The sequence below is a fragment of the Lagopus muta genome, chromosome 5 (assembly GCF_023343835.1).
Source record: "Lagopus muta isolate bLagMut1 chromosome 5, bLagMut1 primary, whole genome shotgun sequence".
Taxonomy (NCBI): Eukaryota; Metazoa; Chordata; class Aves; order Galliformes; family Phasianidae; genus Lagopus; species Lagopus muta.
Window position 1 is genome coordinate 1,995,377 of NC_064437.1, and position 22,226 is coordinate 2,017,602.

Genomic DNA, 22,226 nt, shown 5'->3' on the forward strand with positions numbered 1-22,226 from the left:
CAGACACACAGAGCTGTCTGCTTCTGGAAAGCATCCAGAGAAAATATTTTCAGTTTGCTCTTAAAATTCAATGCACACTGTTTTATAGATGCAAGCAAGTAATCCGTCTCATGCACAAGACAAATGCACCAAAGTGAGCAGATGACTGCATTCTGCTAGTGCAAACTCAAAGCAAAGTCATTTCAGCCTGCTGGATCGCTGAAAATCACAGAAGGAATTGGGGACCTACAAATGCATGCTGACCATGTGAAAATAAAAGCCTGCGTCATTTTAAAATTTGCTTCTCTCTTTTCAGTAGGAAAACTTACAATTGCAACTATTTTGCAACACCATCAGGACGTCAAAAATCTTGTTTATATTACAGAGCTGAGAATTACTGAAGTAGAACACAAACACCAAAACAACTGCTCTTTCAGTTATTTCTCAACCTTTTCCTTCCACAGACATGAAAACTTTCCGCTCTCCCCAGAGACCTCATGCAAGTGTCAGCTTCAGCCATTGCTGTTTTACAAGACTATAAAGTTAGCAGCCTCTAACATCCAATTAGCAGTTCCCTATATAAAGCAAAACCAGTTCCATACTATTGTATTTGCAGTAACCTGAAGTTAACTGCATCTCTTCTCTCCTTGTCTCAGTGCTAGCTTAAGGCTTTTTTTTCCTCAGAAAACTGAAAAGGGAAGAAAGAATAAAACTCCTAACACTGTAGGAAATGAAATTTTATAGACCTTTCATCTTACAGAAGAAAGGTTTAGTTATTCACAGCTGCACTGACTTGGTTCAGTTAGAAGCTATGCTTCTAGTTAAGACATTTGACCGTTACATTGCTAAAAAATCAGGACCTTTTCTAAGCATCTCAGAAAGATTTGCACAGTTTTTTGTCTTGCAGTCTCTTTTTCAGTGTTGCTGCAGGTCGGGATTGAGGATCCCCAGAAAACTCCTGGCTACTGTCAAAGCTCATTAAGAGACAACTCCTAGTCTCGCAGGCTTACAGCTCAAGGGACAGAAAAACAGAAAAAGGGAATAAAACATTATCATCCATCTTGCAGATGTAGCAGAGGCACAGGAAAACAAAGCACTGACGTCACACAACGCATATATCACTACTCATTGAACAGACAGGCCTTTACAGCTGCAGCCTGGCACTCGACCCACAGTGCCGGCCAGACATGCAGCTCAGATGCTTCTCTCATCACTGAGACACGCTGATTGCCTCTTCTCACCTGTGAGGACGGCCCCAAGCACACAGCAGCAGGACACCCAGGCAGGCCGCACAGGGCCATGGCCAGCAGCAGCACAGCCAGCTGGCAGCAGGAAGCAGACACCGCCTGGGACCTGTGAGGCCACGTATGGAGTCCACCTTGGACTCTCCCACACCTTTCCAGTGAGGGAGAAGAGCAAGAAAGAGCTGAGCAGCAGGGTGCTGTGAGGGCTGAGGCCCAGGGAGGCTGGAGCATCTCCACCTTCAGGCATTTCCAACACTAGGCTGGAGAAGGCATGGTGATCCATGGCTGCCTGCAGGCTGGCTCTGGCTCTGGGCAAGCCAGTCTCCAAGGCTCCTGCCCAGTACCTTCTTCTAGGGTTTCTAAATTCTGCACATTATGCTGTCTTGCTCTCATGGGATCAACGAGGTGTGAGAGGTCAGTGAGCAGCACAGCCCTCCCGCTGTCCCTCGTCCTTATTTCCCTAATGCTTACACAAAGTGGCAGTCAGGATTACAGTTGGTAAAGGCAAGTTCCTACAGATGCTGCCCATTACAAAAGGCTTTCGCTGTGTGAAAAAGCGCTATCCCCGTCCCACGTATCTCTTCCAGAAGTGCTGCTTTCTTTAGATGAATACAAACGCCCCAAAAGCCATCAGTGAGAAATGCTCTGGCAGTGTGAGCACAGAGCTGCAGGGCTGGGATCCCACCCGGCTTTCAGCAGGAACAGCTGGCCAGAACTTCTCTGCGTGAGGTTCATCGGGAGGGGAAAGTAATCCATCCACCTCGCCCCAAATTTCCTTCTCCAGCACTCGCGACTCCATCGGGCTGGCTGTCACACCACATCATGTCATCGAGGTTATGACATCGCACGACTGAAACAACCCAGAGCAATTGATGTCAGACAGATTGCATCTGACACCCAGGGAAGATTTTCAGCCCATGTGTTTGCTATCCAGAATCCTTGGTGCCTAATTGCTGTAACACTAGATCAGAAAAACGCTGTGAGCAGGTTACCCGGCCGCTGCTCCCTGAATCAGCAGTTTGGGCAGGGAAGTTTCTTCCTTTCACAGTCAGCACGCTGCAAGCTGGCACATCCAGCTTCAGCAGTAAAGCAGGCCAAAGCCCACTGATGCAGCTGCTTTGACTTAAACTGGACCCAAGTTTTATCTCCAGCACCCCTGTATGACATGAAATGAACTGTCCTCAGGAAAACACGCTGTGTATACAACTAAAAAGTACACGTGGCTCCTATCAACCACAGACAGGTAAAAATACAGCGTACAGTAAGCCCTCTATTTCACCCAAGAGCAAAATAGCCAGTTGTTTCACTGAGAACATGTCCAAGTACTACATTTAAGAGTCAGACTACGTGACTGATTTATAAAAACAATCTAAAATTGATCATTCCAGTAAAAAATTCAATTCTGAAAAGTTTCGAGATGGAAACACTGTCATTTACTCAACGCAGACATCTCTCATATCTCTTCCATCACTAAATGGAGTTCCCCAAATAGGTATAAGCCCACAGCCCACCTGCCTCCTATGGACTCTGAAGAGTGGGGAGGGAGGTTGTTGTAGGTAGAGACTATTTCATCAGCAATAGAGTACGGCTCCGTAGTTTCAATAGTAAAGATATATAAAAGGAGTATCCACTGGGTTTAATCAAGGAAAAAAGTCACTTGAAGCAGAGGAAGAAATGGGAACTTTATAATATGCAGAAGAAATAAAATCAGTTTAACTGAAAGAGAACTACTCCCCTGGTTTTGTCCAGGACACGAGCACTCACCAGGCATCCCCACTGGGACTGGTGCAGATCCATCAGGGATGTCCCACTGTGGGTTTTAATCCCTCCACTCTCCAAATAAGGTGTAGACAGGGGTGATCACACAGCAAAGACTCTTGTTAGCAGAGATGAGAACTGATCTCTTGCAGCCTGCTGGACTTTTGCACAAGAGTAAAACTAATGCTGATCTAATCTCACACCTTGCACGTGCCTTCTGCTTCTAGGATCCTCTGGCTTCTAACCTAGCACACGTTTGACTCAAGTAACACTGTCCTTGGACCGACCCATGCCAAGCTTTGGCTAGGGAGAACTAGGGGAGACAAAAAAGTGAAGATATTCTACTGGCTTATAAGATTTATAAGATGAAATTTGTGGCAGTTTCAAGTATTGGTCACTGTGAAGAGTGAGGAAAAGTTTTTTGTTTTTTTTTTTCCTTTAAGAAATAAAACAGAATTCACTTCAGAAACTGACCATAGGATAACAGATATCAAAAAGACTTCTGCATATCCCAAAAAGCTCCTGGGAGTTTCTGCTTCAATCCAATAAAAAGCCCAATTCCCACATTTCTGCCCTTCTTTAAGCGTGCAAAACCTGCAAAGCTTGTTAGCAAGGCCTCTTTGAAAAGAAGAAGATAGGTGCTGTAGCAATGAGTGTTATTTTGTAGATCAGCTCCAACAAGCACAGCGTTTCCTTGGAATGAAGACTTGGTTGAAAGAAGCACATTATAATGTTTCAGATTCTTTGAAAGTAAGATTAAACATAAATCTAGAGTAAACACTGGGAACCTTACCCTGAAGGAAATGACGACTGCAAACACATGCTAAAAAACATCACAAGCAAAATCAACAGTAGTCAGCTAGAAAAGAAAACGCCGCACTTCTCTTAATTTTCCAGTTGGAGACTCAAAAATAAAACAAACAAAAAAAAAATAACCTCTTTGGCTGCATGAACAAATGTAGGCAAAATAAGCAGTGACAGAGAAATAACATAGAATTATATCATCCCAGGCTGGATGTGGCTCTGGGCGGCCTGGTCTGGTGGTTGGTGACCCTGCACATAGCAGGGGGTTGGAACTGGATGATCCTTGTGGTCCTTTTCAGCCCAGGCCATTCTAGGATTCTACGATTCCTGCCCACTGATGAGGAGCTATCTCTGCCATTGGCCCCCTCCAACCCAAACCGCTCTGTGACAACATGATGCCATGCAAAGCCCTCAGCCAGACCAGATAATGTCCTGCTGCTTCACAGCTAGCAAAACAACCTACCAAAGCTAGGGATTAATTCCCAGCAGAAGGCTGCGCAGGCAGCGAGAAGGAGACCACATTTCTCACCATTTGGGCAGTTCTCAGTAGATGAAGCTAAACGTCAACAAAAGCCCTCTTTTGGATTATTTCACCACTGCCATCTCCAAAGGGAGCTGCATTACTTCCTCGCCTTTTCTTGACGTTAGGTACATGCCCAAGTGGACTCCATGTGGCCTCCCAGCTGCACCCAGCCAGGCTACACAGCATGGCCTCCCCTGGGGGAGCTTTCAGATCTAAATGCAAAACGTGAACAAGAGCAGCATTATCACTGGTTTACAACGTAGGAGGGGAAAGCTGATTTACAGCCAGACATAAATCTGCGCGGGTGCAAAATAATCAACCCAGATTTCTTGGTTTGAACATGTTTTGTTTTGCTTTTTTTTTTTTTAAACAGAAACATGTGCTGATTTATGACACAAGTTTTTGCAGGTTCTTGCTGACCCTAATGAATTGTTTACGCAAAAACAAAAGCTTCATACCAGTCTGAATCCTCTTTAGATGGCTTCAGGGAAACAGCAATTACTACATTCAAAATGACCTTTAATTTCAAATTCCTGCTGAATACAACTGGAAACTTCAAGCAGAAAGATGGTAAGAGGGTTGGATTTTTTCTAATGAAATTCATTGACTCAAAGTGAATCTTTACCCAATGTTTTAACAGTGGTTTTTTTAAGTGTTCATTTTCTATTTGTCCCACACCAAACACCCTGCTTCTCAAAACATCTACCGTGGGGCCAATGCTCAGCCCCACTTCTTGCTGAGAGAAAAAAAACTGACTGATTCGAGTTCAGACCTTGGACTCCACAAGTGATTTGTTATGGCAGCTGTAGCACACTGTGTGTCCACGCTGGCTGGGGCTGAGCAGCAGTGGAGGAGTGGATGTGATGGAAAGAAGCAACGCAGAAGAAACGGAATGCAGGTAAAGGTGCAGCAGTGACAAAGCTGAAGGCTGGGAAAGGCAACTTTCTCCTCAGGTAACTGCCTGCAGTGAAACAAGAGCCTTGTGGAGAGGAGCACTTCTGAGAGCCCGTGCTTGGTATGATCAGTCACAGACCTCAGCAGCAGGGCAATCCTGGGACTCACTGGATGGTTCAGTGTGCAGAACACCTGGGCCGAGCCGCCCAGCACAGCCCTGGAAATTCTGCTTGGAGTCACTGGATCAAGCTGCTCCTCTTGTAGGAACCTGGATTTTTATACCAAAAGAAACAGTTCCCCAGTGGCTGGTAGATGTATAGAAATAAGGTGTAATAAGAAGAAAAATGAAAGTCATAGAATGTATCTGCTCTACCACAAGCACCGTTATAAGCCGCTTGTTCACACACAACCAAAACACAGAAGAATAACACGGTCAAATGCACTATGATGGTAGAATTCATCTAGGAGTTGTATTTTGTCCATTATATTTAGTTCATTCGTAACTCAGCTGCCAAAAGTCTCCATTAGATAGCATGGAGATAACAGGGATACAACAAGATGAAGTGCAGAGGGCAGCTGGGACCACTCCAGGTCCCTGCCAGGAACAGCAATGGGATTTTAAAGCAAATATTCCTGAGAAGGTCTGCTCAGCAGCTCGGAAAAGGGAGCCTTGGTCTGCAAAAGATGTCATGGGGATTTCCAGCCCCATACCTGTGCTTCAGGGCTCGGGAAAGGGGCAGGATTTCTTTCTATTTAGTCTGTGCAGGAAATGATAAAAACCAGACGTGGCAACCTTTTAGTTAAGAGTGGACTTTAAAAAGGGGCAGCTGCAGGCTTCGCAGCCAGCCACCTCATGTGCCCAGACACCACAGCTCCTCACGTCTGCACATCGCATTACCTGTGTTTTCTGAAGCAACAGGAGGGAATTCCAGTCTCTATCTTTGACATGAGGCAGTGTACGAGTTGTTTTCTTCTGCACAGGATGGGCTCTTCCGAAAAAAAATCAGGCTTTTGCCAATCACTCAACTTCTGGGGTTCAGCAGCGACTAAGGACGTGCACACTTCTTAATATTTATTTGTACCGCTGACAATAAAGCACCTTCTTATTTGTGGAAGCCCATTAAAAATAAACAGTCGGAGATAACTCGGCTTTTCAAACCATCTTGTACTTCTGGTTTATTATTGTCCCCTTCCCAGCTCTTATCCAAACAGCCCTGACAGCTTGTTTATTGGGAGGTATGCAGAGATCTACCTACACACACTGTGTGATGGCAGAATCATGGAAAATCACCAACTACAGCCCAAATTTACAAACAGTAATACAAAACATTAGATCACAAAAGCAGCTGCTTATTTTGTGGCCGATACTGTAAAACACTGCCCAGTGCACACGCATCCAACCCACTCATTTTATACTTTTGTGGCACTCTTTTTTTAATGTTTTGATTAAAAAAATGTAAGTTTTGTTACTCGTATGCATTAACTATACTATGTGTTTTATATGCAGCCCAAGAGAATTCCTCTCCACTCAACGCATCCCAGACAAGCCAGAAGGTTGGACACCCATGCAGTCTGGTGGCTCAGTGCCAATTAGTTGGAATTTCCACTTGAATGTCACAGGTAGCATCTTTCAACTTGATATAACGCACATACCAGGCAATATAAAATCCACCCACAGAAAACCTCTTCCTGTGAGGTTTTTAGATAGAACTCATGATTATTTCTACTGAGATTCCATTAACGCAGACGCATTCATGTTCATACTCTCAGTGAAGCTATCCCATAAGTTGTAGGCATGCTTGTATATATCAGTACATATTTACCTAACAAAGCACATATATTGTTCTGTAGATGAATTCGTTTTGTAAAGTTTGATTCTGGGGCCACGTTTAGTCTTGAGCAAACAGGCGCATGTTTCTCCATGGAGCTCTAAAAGCACACTGTGCAGCAGCTTAGCTTTCTCAAGCACCACTCCATTAACACCCTCATCATTTACCCAGAACAATCCCTGGGGAAGATGAAAGGTAGCTGAGCTTGCAGACCTCCTCAGCAAGATGCCACGTGTGCATGGAACTGTTTAAGGAGGACAGGGAATTAAGGCAGCCCCAACCTGACTCTGGATGTCCCATCTGCCATCGGAGGAGCTTGGACTGCTGAACAGCTCTGGACCAGGCTCAGCTGCTCCTGCCCAGAAGATGACTGTGCCACCTAGCATGCAGCAGTTATCACTCAGGGACTGCTCACTTGGCTGCTTGCCTTTAACAACACGGATAAAATACACTTGTAAACACAGGGCAAGAGCCTCGACTACTCAAGTCCCTCAATACGACTGCAGAGTTTACATGGATGGCATGGCTATTAAAAAGCAGTAATTGAGATAGCTTTTTAAAAAAAAGACAACTTAGGGGCTAATAAGAGCTATGTATAAAGTGGTGCTTTTCAATTGAGATCATGAAAGGTTTTGCAGCTAAGTACTACAATAGCAAGTTTGCGCTGCAATGCTGAAATTTTGTACTGAATTCCCATTAAAATAGCTAGAGTTAGTTAGAGCACTGCCACAGGACCCCAGGAAAATATGAAGTCAGAGAATTTTTACTCAATACTAAACTGTTTCGCCAATTTTCCCAACAAGGTGCTCTGCCTTTGTTTTGTGCTTCTTTCCCAGGGCTGAAGAACCTACAGATCAAACGCTGCCCTGCCTTCAGCCAACCTCCAGCCTTGCAGCAGCAAACCCACGGTGACCTGTGAGGATGCTCTGCTACAGCAGCAGACACAACCTGAAGATAACGGAGTTGAAGGATGATGTAGCAATGGAACTGAATTCTGTACTTCCTTGAGTGACTAGTTGCCTTTTTCAGGGCTATGGTGGCTTTCTTGAGCTCAGACAAGTCCAATCATTTATGTATCTTTTCATTGCAAATTTTGATTAAGCAAACAAAGCTCTGAACCTGCCCACTGAGCAGACAACCAGAGAAGGAGTCTTTCTACCAGCAGTTCAATAGCTGTAAGATGTAGATCTGCACATTAGCTATACCCTTGTTCTATTTGGATACAGAGGTAAAGGATCTCCCGCTCCAAAGAGATGCTGGCTGCATTAAAGAAGCTCTAATACATCTTCAAAAGGTGGGAAAAAGGGAGGGGGAAGAAGTGATACCTTTCACCCCATAGTCTCTTAAAAACTCCATAGTACAAACCTGCGTTTGGGGACCTTCACAAAGGCAATTGTTGACCTTTAGGTTTCACAGCACTGGAGCAGTTACAAGCTATTCAGTATTTAGGGAGTCTGAAATGCAGACACTATTTGGTTGTTGCCACGCATGCAGCTCCCAAGAGCCCCAATTCCTGATTAAATGTTTGCTGAAAAACAGGCATGCAGCATGACTCCCCAAAAAGGAACAAAGGAACTCCATCTGTATTGTTTCTGCTACCCAAATGATCCAAAAGGCACGGGTCCATAGAGTGAGCTCACTGCCTGGAAAACGTCACACTCACTAAAAACAAACCCATTTTTGTCCAATTCTGAAAGGCTTTGATTTTTTTTAAAGACAATCTCTCATAAAAACAGAAAAGAATTTCCGCTTTTGCTTCACATGTAACACAAGACAATTTGAAATAGAAGAGATGAAAGGATGAATTTAGCAGAAAAACTCTAAACAAAAAGAACCTCATGTATGAAGCAGAAAGATGCCATCCCAGCTGCTTCTATAGAAACGAAAAAAAAAAGAAGTCTAGATAGATTTGAAAACGTAGACAAAAACTTACTGCTAAACTGACCAAATAATCACAGTCCCACCATGCTTAAAGAATACTGGACAGCACATCTCTTTCAGTGCAGCACCCCATGGACAACTCTAGTAACTACCAGAGCCTCCCCAGCCCCATCTTCATTTCTTCCGACCACAACCAGTAAATCTGCAAGTCTGGCATTAAGAGCTCACCTGCAGGCAGTGGGTATTGAAGGATGGAATTGGAAGTCCAAGACGGATCCTTGCCAACAGGATCCTGGGATGGCTCCATTAAATTTAACTGCACTATAAACATTTATACTTGCCATCCATTTACATGATCAAGTTTGTCCCAAGCATTCTTGCCTGCTTCTCCCATCTTCTTTTGAGACTTTCTTTTCCAAGACGACAAACAAAGCAATATTTATTCTGTAGCTAATACAGGAAGAATTGTTATTTATCAGGTCAAAGAAGCTATTTGTAGTATGTTCTTTGGCTGAAGTCACTAAGTTTAATGGCTGAAATACCCTTAAACACTGATAAAAAGGAAAAACAACATTCTGTATTGCTAGAGGAATTTCAAAGCATAAAACAAGGCTGTAAAATAACATCAGAGGCTTTATTTTAGAAGTGTCTTTCAAAAATGTGACCCCAAATGTTGGCTCTGGTAATCCCTGCCATTAATCAGCTCGTGGCACCGCTCTGCAGCACCAGCATGGAGCCGAGCGGTGCGGGACTGTGTCCTCCATGGGCAGGAGAGGAGGTGTTGAGCTTCCTATTCCCAACCAAAAGCCATACATAGAGTTTTGCGTACTTTATGACAAACACTGTCCATGTGAATGCTGCTAGAGAAGCACACAGGCTGTTACCTTAATTTGGATGGTCACAGCAATGACTGCATGGGAAGAAGAGCAGCCTGAGCTCCACCAAGCGCAGCTGCATGCAGCCACCAGGCCTGCCAGCTGAGGGGCAGCTCTCAGGAGCATTACAACTGATTTGCTGCACTCTGGCAATCTCCTATCAGAGCACAACAGGAAAGTACTGACGTGTAGTATTGACACTGTAGAGCTCCTTAAATGCTAGCAGCTGGCAGAATATAGAGTAACCACTAAGACAGCGCCGGTAAATAAAGGCTGGCAAGCATCTGACTGATGAAATGAGGCCCTAATCACACATCACAGGCACTTTCACTTGCCATTTACCTCTGTGGGCTGAAAGGCATCCAGTCCTGCAGGAGGACCACCGATCTGGGACAGCTTTGCAGCTCTGAGATGTGCTAAAGAAATAAATGCACCACGAAGAGCATCTGGAACAAATATCAATCAACGCGTTACAAAAATACGTACTATTCAAGGGGCTCTTGCATCAACCTTTTAAATTCTCACTTGGTAGTGGAGTAATATATAGTCTGAAGCAATGTAATAAAAACGTCCAGTCCCAGATACGGTACTTAAGGGTTAAGTGTGCAGCCTGCTGATTGCTTAACCTTCCTTAAAACATATGGCTTTGCACTTAAGGGTAAGCCCGTGGAAAGAAACCCAGTGCCCAGAGTGTGTGTGAAATTCTTGGAGAGGTCACTGCGAGGCAAAATGGATCTAAACACTGCCTGCACGCAGCTCATGCAAGACTGCCCTGCTCCCCGTGTGCAGGCCTGCTAAGCTCCTGCACCCCTACAACATGAGTGAGAGCCTGCTTAATAAACTACATCGTTCAACCGCGAGCAAAGGAATAGTAACAAGACAGCAGCATTCTGACCAATCCTCTTAAAAAAAAAGAAGGGGGAGCAGAAAGGAATGAAGGAACAAGAATAGCAAAGCCTGCATTTAGAAAGAAGCTAATAGAAAACGGGGTGAAAAACCTTTAGGAAAGTCGGAATGAAGTTACTGGACAGGTATGGGGAAAGCATTTAATGCTTCTTTCTTGAGTAGGAAGCAGCAGAGTGCTTCACCAACAGCACTGCCGCTATCTTCAGCACGTCTCCGTACAAACTTGAGAAATCAGGTGCCACTGCACAGGTAGGCATTTGTTTATATGGCAAAACAGAATTCCAGGTGCTAAACAGTAAGGGGAGGCAATGTGTACTACATACCTTTCTTAGAAGAAGGAAAAACAGAGAACTGAGCTGCTTCAGCTACACATCTCTAACTCACTAGCAACAATAATTTATAATAAATACTGCCATTAGCAGCTAGTTTTTGTAGATGATATCTCAGGTATCAAAGCATAAACTATCCAGATACCACACAGAGAATTAGGAAAACAGTTCTGGTTAGCCAAAGTGGAACCACGTATTCTCAAACACTGACAGCAAGTTAGCAGTCTTCTCTACTGTCATCTTTCTGTAACAAATTTCATAGCAGGGAGTAGAATTTTCAGTGCTCACCTCTGATTATTCAAAATGGGACTTGAGAAGGTAAAGGTCAATGCAGTGCTGCAGGAGTTAACTCCCTAGGTAATGTAAGGTGATGCATGCGTAAGAAGTAATAGCAATTCTATCTCTGCAGGAAGTAAGAAATGGGAGATCACTTTATTATAATGTGTAATTCATATTCTTGCCTTTTTTGAATACCTTTAATACCATGCCAATAACAAGTGCTAGATTTTATAGTATGGTAAAATAACATAGGTAGGGAAGATAGGCAAAGCAGTTCTATTGCTGGGACTGGAGCTTGCTGGCAACACCACGAAATGAAGCGTGATGTAAAGGTCACATCCCTGGCAACCCAGTGTGCACCTGCTGACTGCATTAGTGCCATCACAACATCACCTCCCAGAGTCATTCAGGACCAGGTCCATCACAATTGCAAAGTGCTCCTCTTCCCTGCTACGCCACAGCACAGTGAATGTTTTGGCGCAGAAGAAGTCGGACCTGTGGATCAGTGCAAACTACTTTCCTGCACTCCATGTCGCCACTGACTGGCCTCCTGAAAGGGTAACGCGTGCCTTCTAACCAAAATGAACTTCAAATGCTATCTCAGTACAAGTCAGGTTTGAAAGGACAACACGAAGGCAATATGCCCCAGCTTGCTAAAAGCAGAAGAGTTTGGCTCCTGCTGACTCACATTCCTCTGTGCTGCTCTCCACACTAGATGATGTGGTGACAGACACGAAGGGATGAAATCGCATCGCTATCTCTTTAAAATTGCCAAAAAAGTGATTTCTCACCATATGGGATCTGTAACAGCCCTGAGGCATTTCAGCCCTCTTGCACTTGATTGCTTTTTCCCTTCCTCAGTGTGACACCGTCACCACCCCAAATCCACCACCTCAGCAGTTTCACAGTGATACTCATCCAAACGAGTTTTATCTACTCTGACATGTAAATTAAAAGCTACGTTAATAACACCACATATCTAGATGATATAAAAAACAGATGTACGCATCAGCTTGTTTAATGTTAGTACTGGCAAAGCCTGACACAAGAATCATGTCTGGAAGCCTTATCAGAAATTGACTGTCCCAGCAGCACGATGCTGGGCTCTGGCATTACCAGCCCAGGCTGCGATGTCTTCTAAGCAAAGCACAGCCTCGAAGTGCCTTGAAGGCTGCAATCTTCACAAAGCTCCTTGCTCCTTTTCTTCCTCCTCGAAGAGATCTCCACTGTCCTACAGCAGTGCCCTTCACACACCTTGTGAGCTTAATACCAAAAAATTGCTTTACACTCAACAGCAAACCCGATTTTGCCATCTTCTGTGTCTTAATCTCCTCTGATGCTTTAACTACAGTGGATTTCTCTTTGCAGAGAAGTAAATTATCCCAACTGACTTTCTTCTACGGTAGAAATCTAGAACAGCACCAGGTCATCCACTGGGCTCTTGTCCTTCAAAGTCACCTTGGCATAGCAGCATTTCTACTGGCTTACATCCATAATGCTGACCCAGTCACAGTGCATCAGAACAACTCATTGCCTTAGTCCTTCATCAAAGACATCTACTGCAGAAGAGGATGCAAAAGGATCTGCATCACAGCCCAGCCGTCCCCTTAGCAGCAGTGCAGCAGGACCAGAACAACTGTATTCATAAAGGCTCACAACATAGTGGGGAACTTATTCCAAAATAAAGCACATTCTTCACTGAGTAGCACCTAGTGATTCTATTTATTGCTAACCTTGTAAACTTCTCATTTCTTGCATTACATCAGAATGACTTTTTCTAAGCCTGTCACGCAAAAATCTGATACCCACTTCATCACAAGTGAGTTTACCAAAGGTTAGCTCTCCACTGAATTGGTAACACTGGAAAATTGGAAAGAAAAGAAAAAAAGAAAAAGAAAAATGGGTTAAAGGACAGGGCAGCAGCGAAAATGTTGTTCACATCAACATTAACTGGCAAGTTAAATTTTTGAGGTCAGCAGTACTACCATTACACACACATTTATATTCGTGATTTGCTGAACTGGAGCGTTTGCATTTTTCTTCTTGGTACTTAGTCAATCACTGCAAACTGGCTTTGAAGAAGATCTATTTGCCTACGTGTCTTATATTTTTCCGAGCCTAAATTGTCTGAATTTCACTAGTCATAAACTAAAAAACCCTCCATTTCTCTCCTTTGCTTTTTCTGGATACACAGACCAGACCTCTCCTAATGCAAAGCCACTATTTATGACTGTCCTGCAACACACACATTCAGGCATTCCCTAATTGTGAAGGACAAACACACCAGTGATTAAGACTAGAAGAGGAAAATGAGGAGTCGTTGGAGGTTTTCTTAACGTATGTGTGCAGTTAGTCATCTTTTCCTGCTACTTATTTTTCATGGCAAGCTCTGAATTTTCACCTGGGGTTCATCAAAGACGTGTTCAGTTTTGTGTGTACAAAGTGGAAGAGAAGATGATGAGGTTATTCTGCTAACTGCACATGCTCCGGACGTAGCTCCTGGGGTGGTCTGTTTAGGTCCAAAAATTTTCTTGAAGGAATAACAGCATCATTAAAACTACCCTGAACTGGCTCCTCCCTTGCAGAGTCTGATCACAAAAGCTACAGCTGCGATGGGAAGGGATGAATTTCTCACCAGGTCAAGGCTGAGGCACGCTGGCTCAGGCAGCACCTGAAGGAAGTCTGTGCTGCAGCTTTCCCATGCTGTACTTATTCTCAGGGTAAACAGAAAACCTCAGTCTCCATGGCCGTCAATCTAGCACCTTTAACGAGCGAGAAGTTCGTTTTATTAAAGGAGGAAAAACGTAGATTTCCATCACTCCTTATAAAAGGGCTAGAAAATGTCAAACATGTAGGTAAAAGTAATATTTCAAGAACGGCTCAAGCCTAAACTCCCTCTCCCCTCGCACCTGCATGGTGATGAACATGTGCTATATGTCTCTGTACTGGCTCAGTACTCAACATTTGAACTGGACCTACTCCAGCTTTTGAATAAATATCTCTTTTGGGGGAGAGGGAATTACATTCCTTAGTCAAAATACAGTTTTTCTTCTCTTAAATTTTGAAAGAAAAAATGCGTACTTGGGAAACATTAGGAACCAGTCATGAGAAGAACTGAAATGCTGTCTAGCTCCAGGCTCGGCAGAGAGCCCTGCTGCTCCAGCAGCACATCCATGACCTGCAGCCCAGCCCCACGCCCAACTGAGCCCAGGGGGCCCGCAGGAACAACACCGTTCCTGGGTTGTTCCTTCTAAGCACAGCTTATTTACACTGGGAGAAGATTTGGGGAACTACATGAGGCACGATCGGAGGGATGCAGCAGTCCATTTAGGATCAAGATGGCAACACCGTCAAGTTCCCAGTCCTCTGCCACAGGCAGGGCCACCCACCTCTGTGTTTAATACCAGCCCAGGATGCCCAGGGCCCCATCTGACCTCCAGGGATGGGGCATCCACAGCCTCTCTGGGCAGCTGTTCCAGCACCTCACTGCTCTCTGTGAAGAACTTCTCCCTGACATCCAATCTAAACTTCCCTTCCTTCAGCTTAAAACCACCCCCACTTGTCCTATCAGTATCTACCCTTGTAAAAAGTTGATTCCCCTTCCAAATAGATGCTTCAGTAACACTTGTACTGATGGCTCTTCAAGCAAGGTCACGCAGTAATAACGGATAACGTAATACTGTAATAATATATCTAATGTATAATAGAATAATGTGATAATGTATTAATTACGAGACATCATGCCACCTCATCTTTTGTGCCAGAGCAGCAGCACAGACTGAGTAACCCACAGTGTGATCTACAGACAGCTACCTCCTACCTGTGCTCATGTTGGGTCAGCGGGACGTCAGCCCCCATGTAAGCACCATTCACAGGCTGTTCTCAGTGCAACCAAACCCCAGTTCCAAACAGTTTCATGCTCTCAAGAAAAAAAACACACCGAGTTCAGGTGGCTGATCAGCTCTGCAGCGCTCCAGCTCCCACCAGCCTGAAGTGCTCAGGGTCAGCAACACCACAGCACGGCTGCTCCACGAGCTGGGTTTGTGCATGTACAAGCAGTGGTAGGATTGGGTTGGGGATAACAAGAGCAACTTTACATTTTAAAGAACTCTTTGGAACCCACGCTGGAGGTATGCACTATAAACAAGCCGTGGAATTAACATATCGGAGAACAAAGAGACCTGTGAAAAAGCATAATGAAGGAAGCTGAACAGAAAAGAAGAAAGGAACAGATGTCAGATTGTACTTGAAGCAAAGTTACTGGTTTATTTTCCCGCTGATTTCAATATCTGAAGTATACGTTTTTGCCAAGGCAAACAGGTGATTAAAATATATTAAATAAAAAAAAAAACCAGCAAGCAAAGGGCTACCCTTGTATTTGCTCTACATTTGTAAGCCTTTCCAAAAGTTACAGCACATCCATAGCGTAGCAATAATAATATTAATTTTAGAAAGACCGACTGTTTAATTGCAATTAACTGTGGCCTTACAAAAGGGAAGAGGCACTCTCTGGAGCGTTCATAAGCCTCATTTATCCTGCAAGGACAGCGAGATGAACCTGGCATGAAATATTAAGATCACAATTGCTATTGGCAAGCCATCTGACGGGAAGCTGTTAGCTTGAAAGAGCAAGGATTATACAAAAGAGCAAAGAGTAAAAACACAGCAGTGAATCAGCTCCACAGAATGCCCTTTCATTGCAGAGCATCGGGAGCAGGCGGGCCCTTGGCAGCCGGATGGGCAGGATGCTGAATGCTGGGGTTGCCAGAAGGTGCCAGGCTGGGGACAGGAGCCACCGGGGCTCCCCAGGACGGGAGGGTGAGCAGGAGCAGCCTCCTTTTATTGCAGGCACGCTGCGCTGCTTATGAGCTGAACCGGTGCCATCTTCAGCTAATTAAGGTTCCTGCCCCAACCGCTCCTGCTGGAAAGCGGCTCCAGCGTCTGCCTCGCCGCCTCTCCACTTTGAAACTGAAATTTACTGACGGCCCGTTTAGACAAATTTAATTTTGCATCAGCATTAATCTCTGCCTCAGTTACATCCCCTCCCTTCCTGGCATTCACGAGGATAAACCTTTGATTCATACAGAGCTGCCACACCAGCTCCAGTAAGCCCTTGGTTTGACTGTGCAGACCCCACCTGAGTCTCAGCGAGGAGCCCATCCACTTCACTGACAATATTCACAAGCAGAAACCAAAGTGGCACACAGAATCCCCAAGGAAGTCTTCCCAGGGTCTGTGGCATCTACACTGAAGCCTCCTCAGCTCTACTACTGACAGCACCCATCCGACATACCCGAGGACTTCACCTGTCTTCCCAACTGCCTCCACACACTGATCATTTCATTGGTACTCTCTGGTCTCACCTTTGCTTTCTGCATGTTGCAAAATGGAAAAGCACGGAATCTTGCACACAAATTCCTATTTACCTGCAACAATGAGCAAAGCAGAGGAAAAGGTTTCTCAGGAAACCCAACTGTGAGATATAAAACCTTCTTTCAAAAGGACAGAACTTGAGCCGGGCCAAGAATTTCAGTCAAGTAGCACCAACTTATGTGGTGGGCACAAATGGGATTTAGCGCTTAACTATAAGAGAGAATCAGGACGGACACTCGAGAGAACAGCATGAGTGGAACAGAGGGAGCATGCTGCTAAAATAGAATGGATGAGATGGGCTGGACTGGGGCACAACAGCAGCAGACGAAGAGAAAAAAAAAGCCAAAGTTGTAACTTAGATGCTGGGAAAGGAAATTCGCAATCCTGAGAAGTCTGCCTGGCCACGAAATCACAGCACATGCATGCACAGTGCAGGCTCACCAGTGCCCACCCCAAATCCCCATTCTCCTCCCCATAGAGCTGTGATGGAGCTGGCTGGAGGAGGCAGCCACGGACAGGAGATCCTCCCCCCAAAAGACACTCCAAGTATGTGTTTGTGTGTTCTGTTGTGCAACATGTTTATGCAACAACTGAACATAACGTAAGGTCTTTGAGTATGAGTTTATAGCAGTTTGGAGAGCTAGTGGTTTTCCCTGGGTCCCTGAGGTTTGCTTTTCTGGTTTGGGGGATGGTTTTCTGTTTATTTTTTCTTCTCTCCCCTCTTCAGGTGCAGTACAGAATTTCTTCACAGAATGACAGATAAAACAACCAGTGTTTGCAATGCACCTTCCAACTGTTCTCTACGATTCGATCAACACATTTTAAAGCACTAAATCTCATTACCATGCCACATAAGTCAACCTCAGTACGTGTCCAGGGCCCGTTTCCAGTGTGCTGTGCTGCAGGAAAGTTCTGTAGCCTCAAATCTGTGCTGGATTCTGAGGGAGCCAGACGTTCCCTAAATTGCACCTGAATCAATTTGTGCTCTAGCATAAGGAAGATGAATGGCTCGGCCACTTGCATAGTTGGTAGAAAAGGCTAAACAGAAATCTTGAATAGTAAAGAGGAACAAAAGCACAAAGGAAAAAATGGGTGATCTGATTGCTACAAAAGCAAGACTTTAAGAGACAAAACTCATTTCTGTTCAAAAAGGAAAACATCCTTGGATTTTAACTAAAGCAGAAGTTCTTTAAGACAGGGAGTTTCCACTGCGGAATGCCAGAACTGCACAATCAAAACATCACCCAGTGACGGTTTCATACTGAAACACCACAGAGCCCTGCAGGGCTGCTGACCATTATCCATCGCCCCCATGTGCTTTTGTCCCCACGCTCAGCCTTCTCACCCACTCTGCAGCCAGCCAGGGCATCCCAGGAGCTCCAGCCTCAGCAGCTGACGCAGAGCCAGAGCTGGCAACTGTGGCTGAGCCAGACACATTGGAGCCGTGGCTCCCAAGCCTTACAGTCTGCTGGCTTGCCTTCAGCCCACCTGGCAGATTAAAGGGCAGCCCGAAGCCTACAAACATTGCTCGCAGGGCTGGGTCTTGCAGGAAGCCCCAGGCAGCGTGCCCGGAGTGAGGGCCCCACTTCTCCCACCGAGAACTTTGCGGGTTTGGCTTCCAACGCAGCCCAGAACAAACCCGCAGCCTCCCGGTGCCACAGTCCTCCACAAGCAGCAGTCATCTTGCTCCACACAGCTCAAGCTTTAATCCTTTAAAAACACAAACATGTTAAAGGGGGAAACTGGAACAAAGCGTTCCTAGTTTTGTGGGTTACAGTGAGTTTCTCCACTTGCATTTGTACCCCTGTGGCCCTCCCAGAGCCGTGCTCTGCAGTGTGACTGAGGCACTGCCTGCTGCACTCACTTGCCACAGCCAACATGTGCCAGCAAGGTGCTGGACACATTCAGCCAGCTCTGCAGCATGGCCCCAAGAGGTCTTCCCTCGGCCTGGATGCTGTATTTGGGCAGTTCCACTGCAGTCCTCCACCAAAACAACTCATTCTCCCTAGTTTTCATTTTTTTAATCAATCCCCAGAGCACTGCACGCAGCCGACGCACGCAGATGGGCTGTGACGTGTTTCCCTTCCATCCACTGTCCCTCGTAATACACAGGAAAAACACAGGAAATCCCACGCTGAAGAAAACACGACCCATGGTCAGCAGGACAGACCGAGGCCCAGCTCTTTGCTCAAAGGAATGGATAAATGCAATTTCTAACTCATCTCGGGGTTCACAAATGTGATTTGATAGCTCTGACACAAGGCAGGGAGAGTGCAGATGAAGCAGCACCAGCCCACGGGGATGGGGTGAGTAGAGCTTACCTCCAAAATCACAACCAGAACATCTCAACCTCACATTCTGTATTTCATGACAGGACAAAAAAAAAATACTGAAGTCGTGATGCAGGTAAATACCATCACCCTGAGCAATATCCCACAGACTCCCAAGTTAAGATGCTGTTGCTGATTCCTAGAAGTCCTCCCAAGCGCCTGCTCCCTCCTCTCCCAGCGGCTGTGCAGGCGTTGCTCTGCTTCCTCCCCTTCCTCTCCTGGCTTCTCTTCTTGCCTGGAGGATGAAACACACCCCACTGCAGTGCTGCTGGCTGGCTGAACCCCAGCATGGGGACATGGTGGGTCCCATGTGGGAGCTGAGCCCCGTTTGTGCCCCGGTGCAGTGGGAGGAAACGCAGCTCAGGCAGGGGCTGTCCTCACCTCCTGTCCTCTGTAAACCAACTGCTGATGGATCCCAAATGCACTGCAGGAAAAGTGTTAAATAACAGATTCTTTTACATGCACAACGCTTGTCTCAATGAAATCACATCAGTGTTTTTTTTCTCCAAAATCAGGCCCACCAACAGGCCTGCTTCTTTTCCTAAGAACCGAGCAACATTCTTGAATAACAGTTTAATATCTCAAGAGGTGTAAATCACCATATTCTATCTTATTAGAAACATTTGAAAGAGGGCGAGTGCTTTCAAAGCCATAAACTTCAGATTCCAAACGTGTTCCCAAAGCTGCAGTGAATCCACATTCCTGACTTAAACTGGTTTTAATTTGCAGTCCCTTCAAAGCACAGATGCAAAAACCTAAGTGTTACATCAACTTGAACAATTACAAACTAGGTTAAAAAACTGTCCATCAGCCAGCAGACCAAAAAGAGAATCCCTGCCATGCCCAAAGGCACGCAGTGGGCTTTGTCCAGTAGAGCAGCCCGCAGCTCCCATTGCACGGCTGCACCGGGTGCTCTTTGCACTCATAACCCCAACATAAACTACAGCACCAACTCTCTGCCTGCTGCCGAAGGCTGAAAATCCCCAAACAACGCAATAAGAGCAGCAGAATGCAAAGCACATGATGGTTAAAGAAGAAAAACTGCGGCCACATCCTTTGTGAATACAGTGAGGTCACGATGAGATAAACACGTACCTGGAAGCCGGGCTGGGCGGGCACATGCCCTTAGTGCTGGGGCACGCACTTGTGATTTCACAGCAGAGCAAGCCTTTAATTAAAGATGGTCCCGTTATCTCTAACCGCAATCGCTGTCCCAGCAATCAGATGGGAGCGAGTGCTGCTGCACATCTCCCCTAGGAAATCCTGGCGCCAGCGCTCCAAGGCAGCTACGGGAAAAGCAGTTTTCAAGTGCGAGTTAAATGAACGTTCCCACAAAAATCCGCGTTCAAAGGTGTGCGTGTGGAGCAGATAAAGGCGCTCGCTGATGCAAGCCTACGTGTGCTTGCAAAGGCCTCATTAAAACACTTCGTCTCTGTGAAAATTCTCAGGGCACAACAACTACAGAGAAACACGATGCTGGGAACGGAGGAGTGGATGTGAAATTCGGAGCCCGTTGGAAATCGTTTTCTTCCCAGGTAAAATCCTTAACGATGGAAATTCTTCCCGAAGACTTTTGAGTTTTTCATTTGAATTTCAAATCAAAGGAACGTACTATTAAGGCAAGGTGGAAAACGAAGCTCCAAAATGTACCACTTCCTAAAAACAGTTTGCATTACATTAAAGAAAAAAAATAGATTTCTTTTATTCTTTCCTGAATGCAACGCTCCAACAGAGGTTAGTTGCAAGGCATCTGGAATTTACAGTATTTTCCTAGCACAGAGGAGATGGCTTGCTGCTTTGTATTCAGAGAAAGCACCTTTTGTCAGCAGCTGGGGAATGGCTGAACAAAGAGCACCAGAATAAGCATCATTTAATCACTGAGAAGCAGCCTTCCTTCTCCCTAATCCATTGTCAGGAGAAAATGCTGTATTATTGAAAGCCTATTAGCCACAATATGGCCTTACACAGAAACATAGGAGACATCCAGAAGGTTTGCTTCAAAGTGCCAAGCGTTCCAGAAATATCATTAACCTCAAGTACGAGCACATTGCTGCTGAGCAAATTGATCTCAACCCCCTAAGTCCACAAGGCATAAACCATTCATCTGATGGGCAACCTGCTCTCACCTGCCAGGCCTGCACCGCATCACCTCTTGCAACCTCTGCTGCTCTGGGCTTTGCTGTTTCCCCACCAGACATCTCATTTCAACACGCTGAGTGTATCAGATAGAAGGCAAACCACAGGCAAGCTTCCCAAGGGTGCTCACTGGTTTACCTGGCGTCTGGTATAGGAAACGATTAAGCAAAATGTGGCCCTGTGAAGGATAGTGCTGATAGTGATTCCCAACCATGCCCTGCATACATACACCAAACTATAATGGCCTCCCACTGCCCAGTGAACATCAAGAGGCAAGAACTATGAGGAAAACGTCTCAATGAGCTTCAGAGCCATCCCTGCCCAACAAGTTGGAACAAGGACAAAGTATGCCATGACCCGACACAGGCAGAAATCATCCTAGAATGCATGAGGTCTCAACTTCCTCCTACTTTTCTCTACAATCCTATAAATACCTGATGGAACAGTAAGTTCTATAATCCTGATTGATATCCATGTATGCAAATTTAAGTCATTTCAAATCGTTACCACTGGAACGGTACAAAATACAGTGCTTAGCTGGAGTTGGTATGAAAGAAAACCTCAAATGCAATAGCAGGGGAAAAAAAAAGTGCATGTCACAGGTGTTCCTGTAATAACAGCCCCTCAGGCTGCCATGTCTGTAGGTCACAGAAGGGGACAGAGGTCAGATGGGGTCAGTACCTTGATGTGAGACCTCCAGAAGAAAGGCAAATGCTTCAGCTGACAGTGAGGGGCAGCCCCAGCCCTGCTCAGCCACAGATCCTGCGGGCAGCACAGAAGCCAGCAGCAGCGGTGTAACTTACTGCGGTTTTCTATGTGCTGCTCACCAGGAGACAGGTCTTAACCACTTGTGGTTAATGAAAAAAAAAGAGAGAGAAGAGTGTTATTAACTGCAGTGAAACAGAGCGGTTCGTTTAAAAAACAACCCTAACTCAAAAAGCAACCAGCTAAGCAGAACAAACAGAAACACAAAACCCAAGAGATCCTCGGGAAAAACAGCGATGAGAAAAGAGCCTGAACGAACAAAACCACTTGAGGAAATGGACATAAAAACAAGTTGCTGCAAGGTGAGCGCTGAGTGCTGGC

The 22,226-nt window shown here is 45.4% G+C and overlaps 1 protein-coding gene and 1 long non-coding RNA gene across 5 annotated transcripts in view; both read right to left on the reverse strand.

Moving 5' to 3' along the window:
• The window catches only part of ROR1 (receptor tyrosine kinase like orphan receptor 1), a 133,698-nt gene that overhangs the window by 74,287 nt on the left and 37,185 nt on the right, over positions 1-22,226 (reverse strand). The window contains exon 2 of one of the 4 annotated variants that reach the window (XM_048944882.1): positions 21,822-21,987. The exons of the other annotated variants lie outside the window; for them this stretch is intronic. The gene's annotated coding sequence lies outside the window, so the exon portion shown is untranslated. The remainder of the gene's footprint in view (positions 1-21,821; positions 21,988-22,226) is intronic. 4 annotated transcript variants of the gene reach the window in all.
• On the reverse strand, positions 18,170-21,480 carry LOC125693238 (uncharacterized). The gene is made up of 3 exons (XR_007377020.1): positions 20,100-21,480; positions 19,386-19,428; positions 18,170-19,239 (listed from the first exon to the last, which is right to left on the reverse strand). It is a non-coding gene; the product is annotated as an uncharacterized LOC125693238 (long non-coding RNA).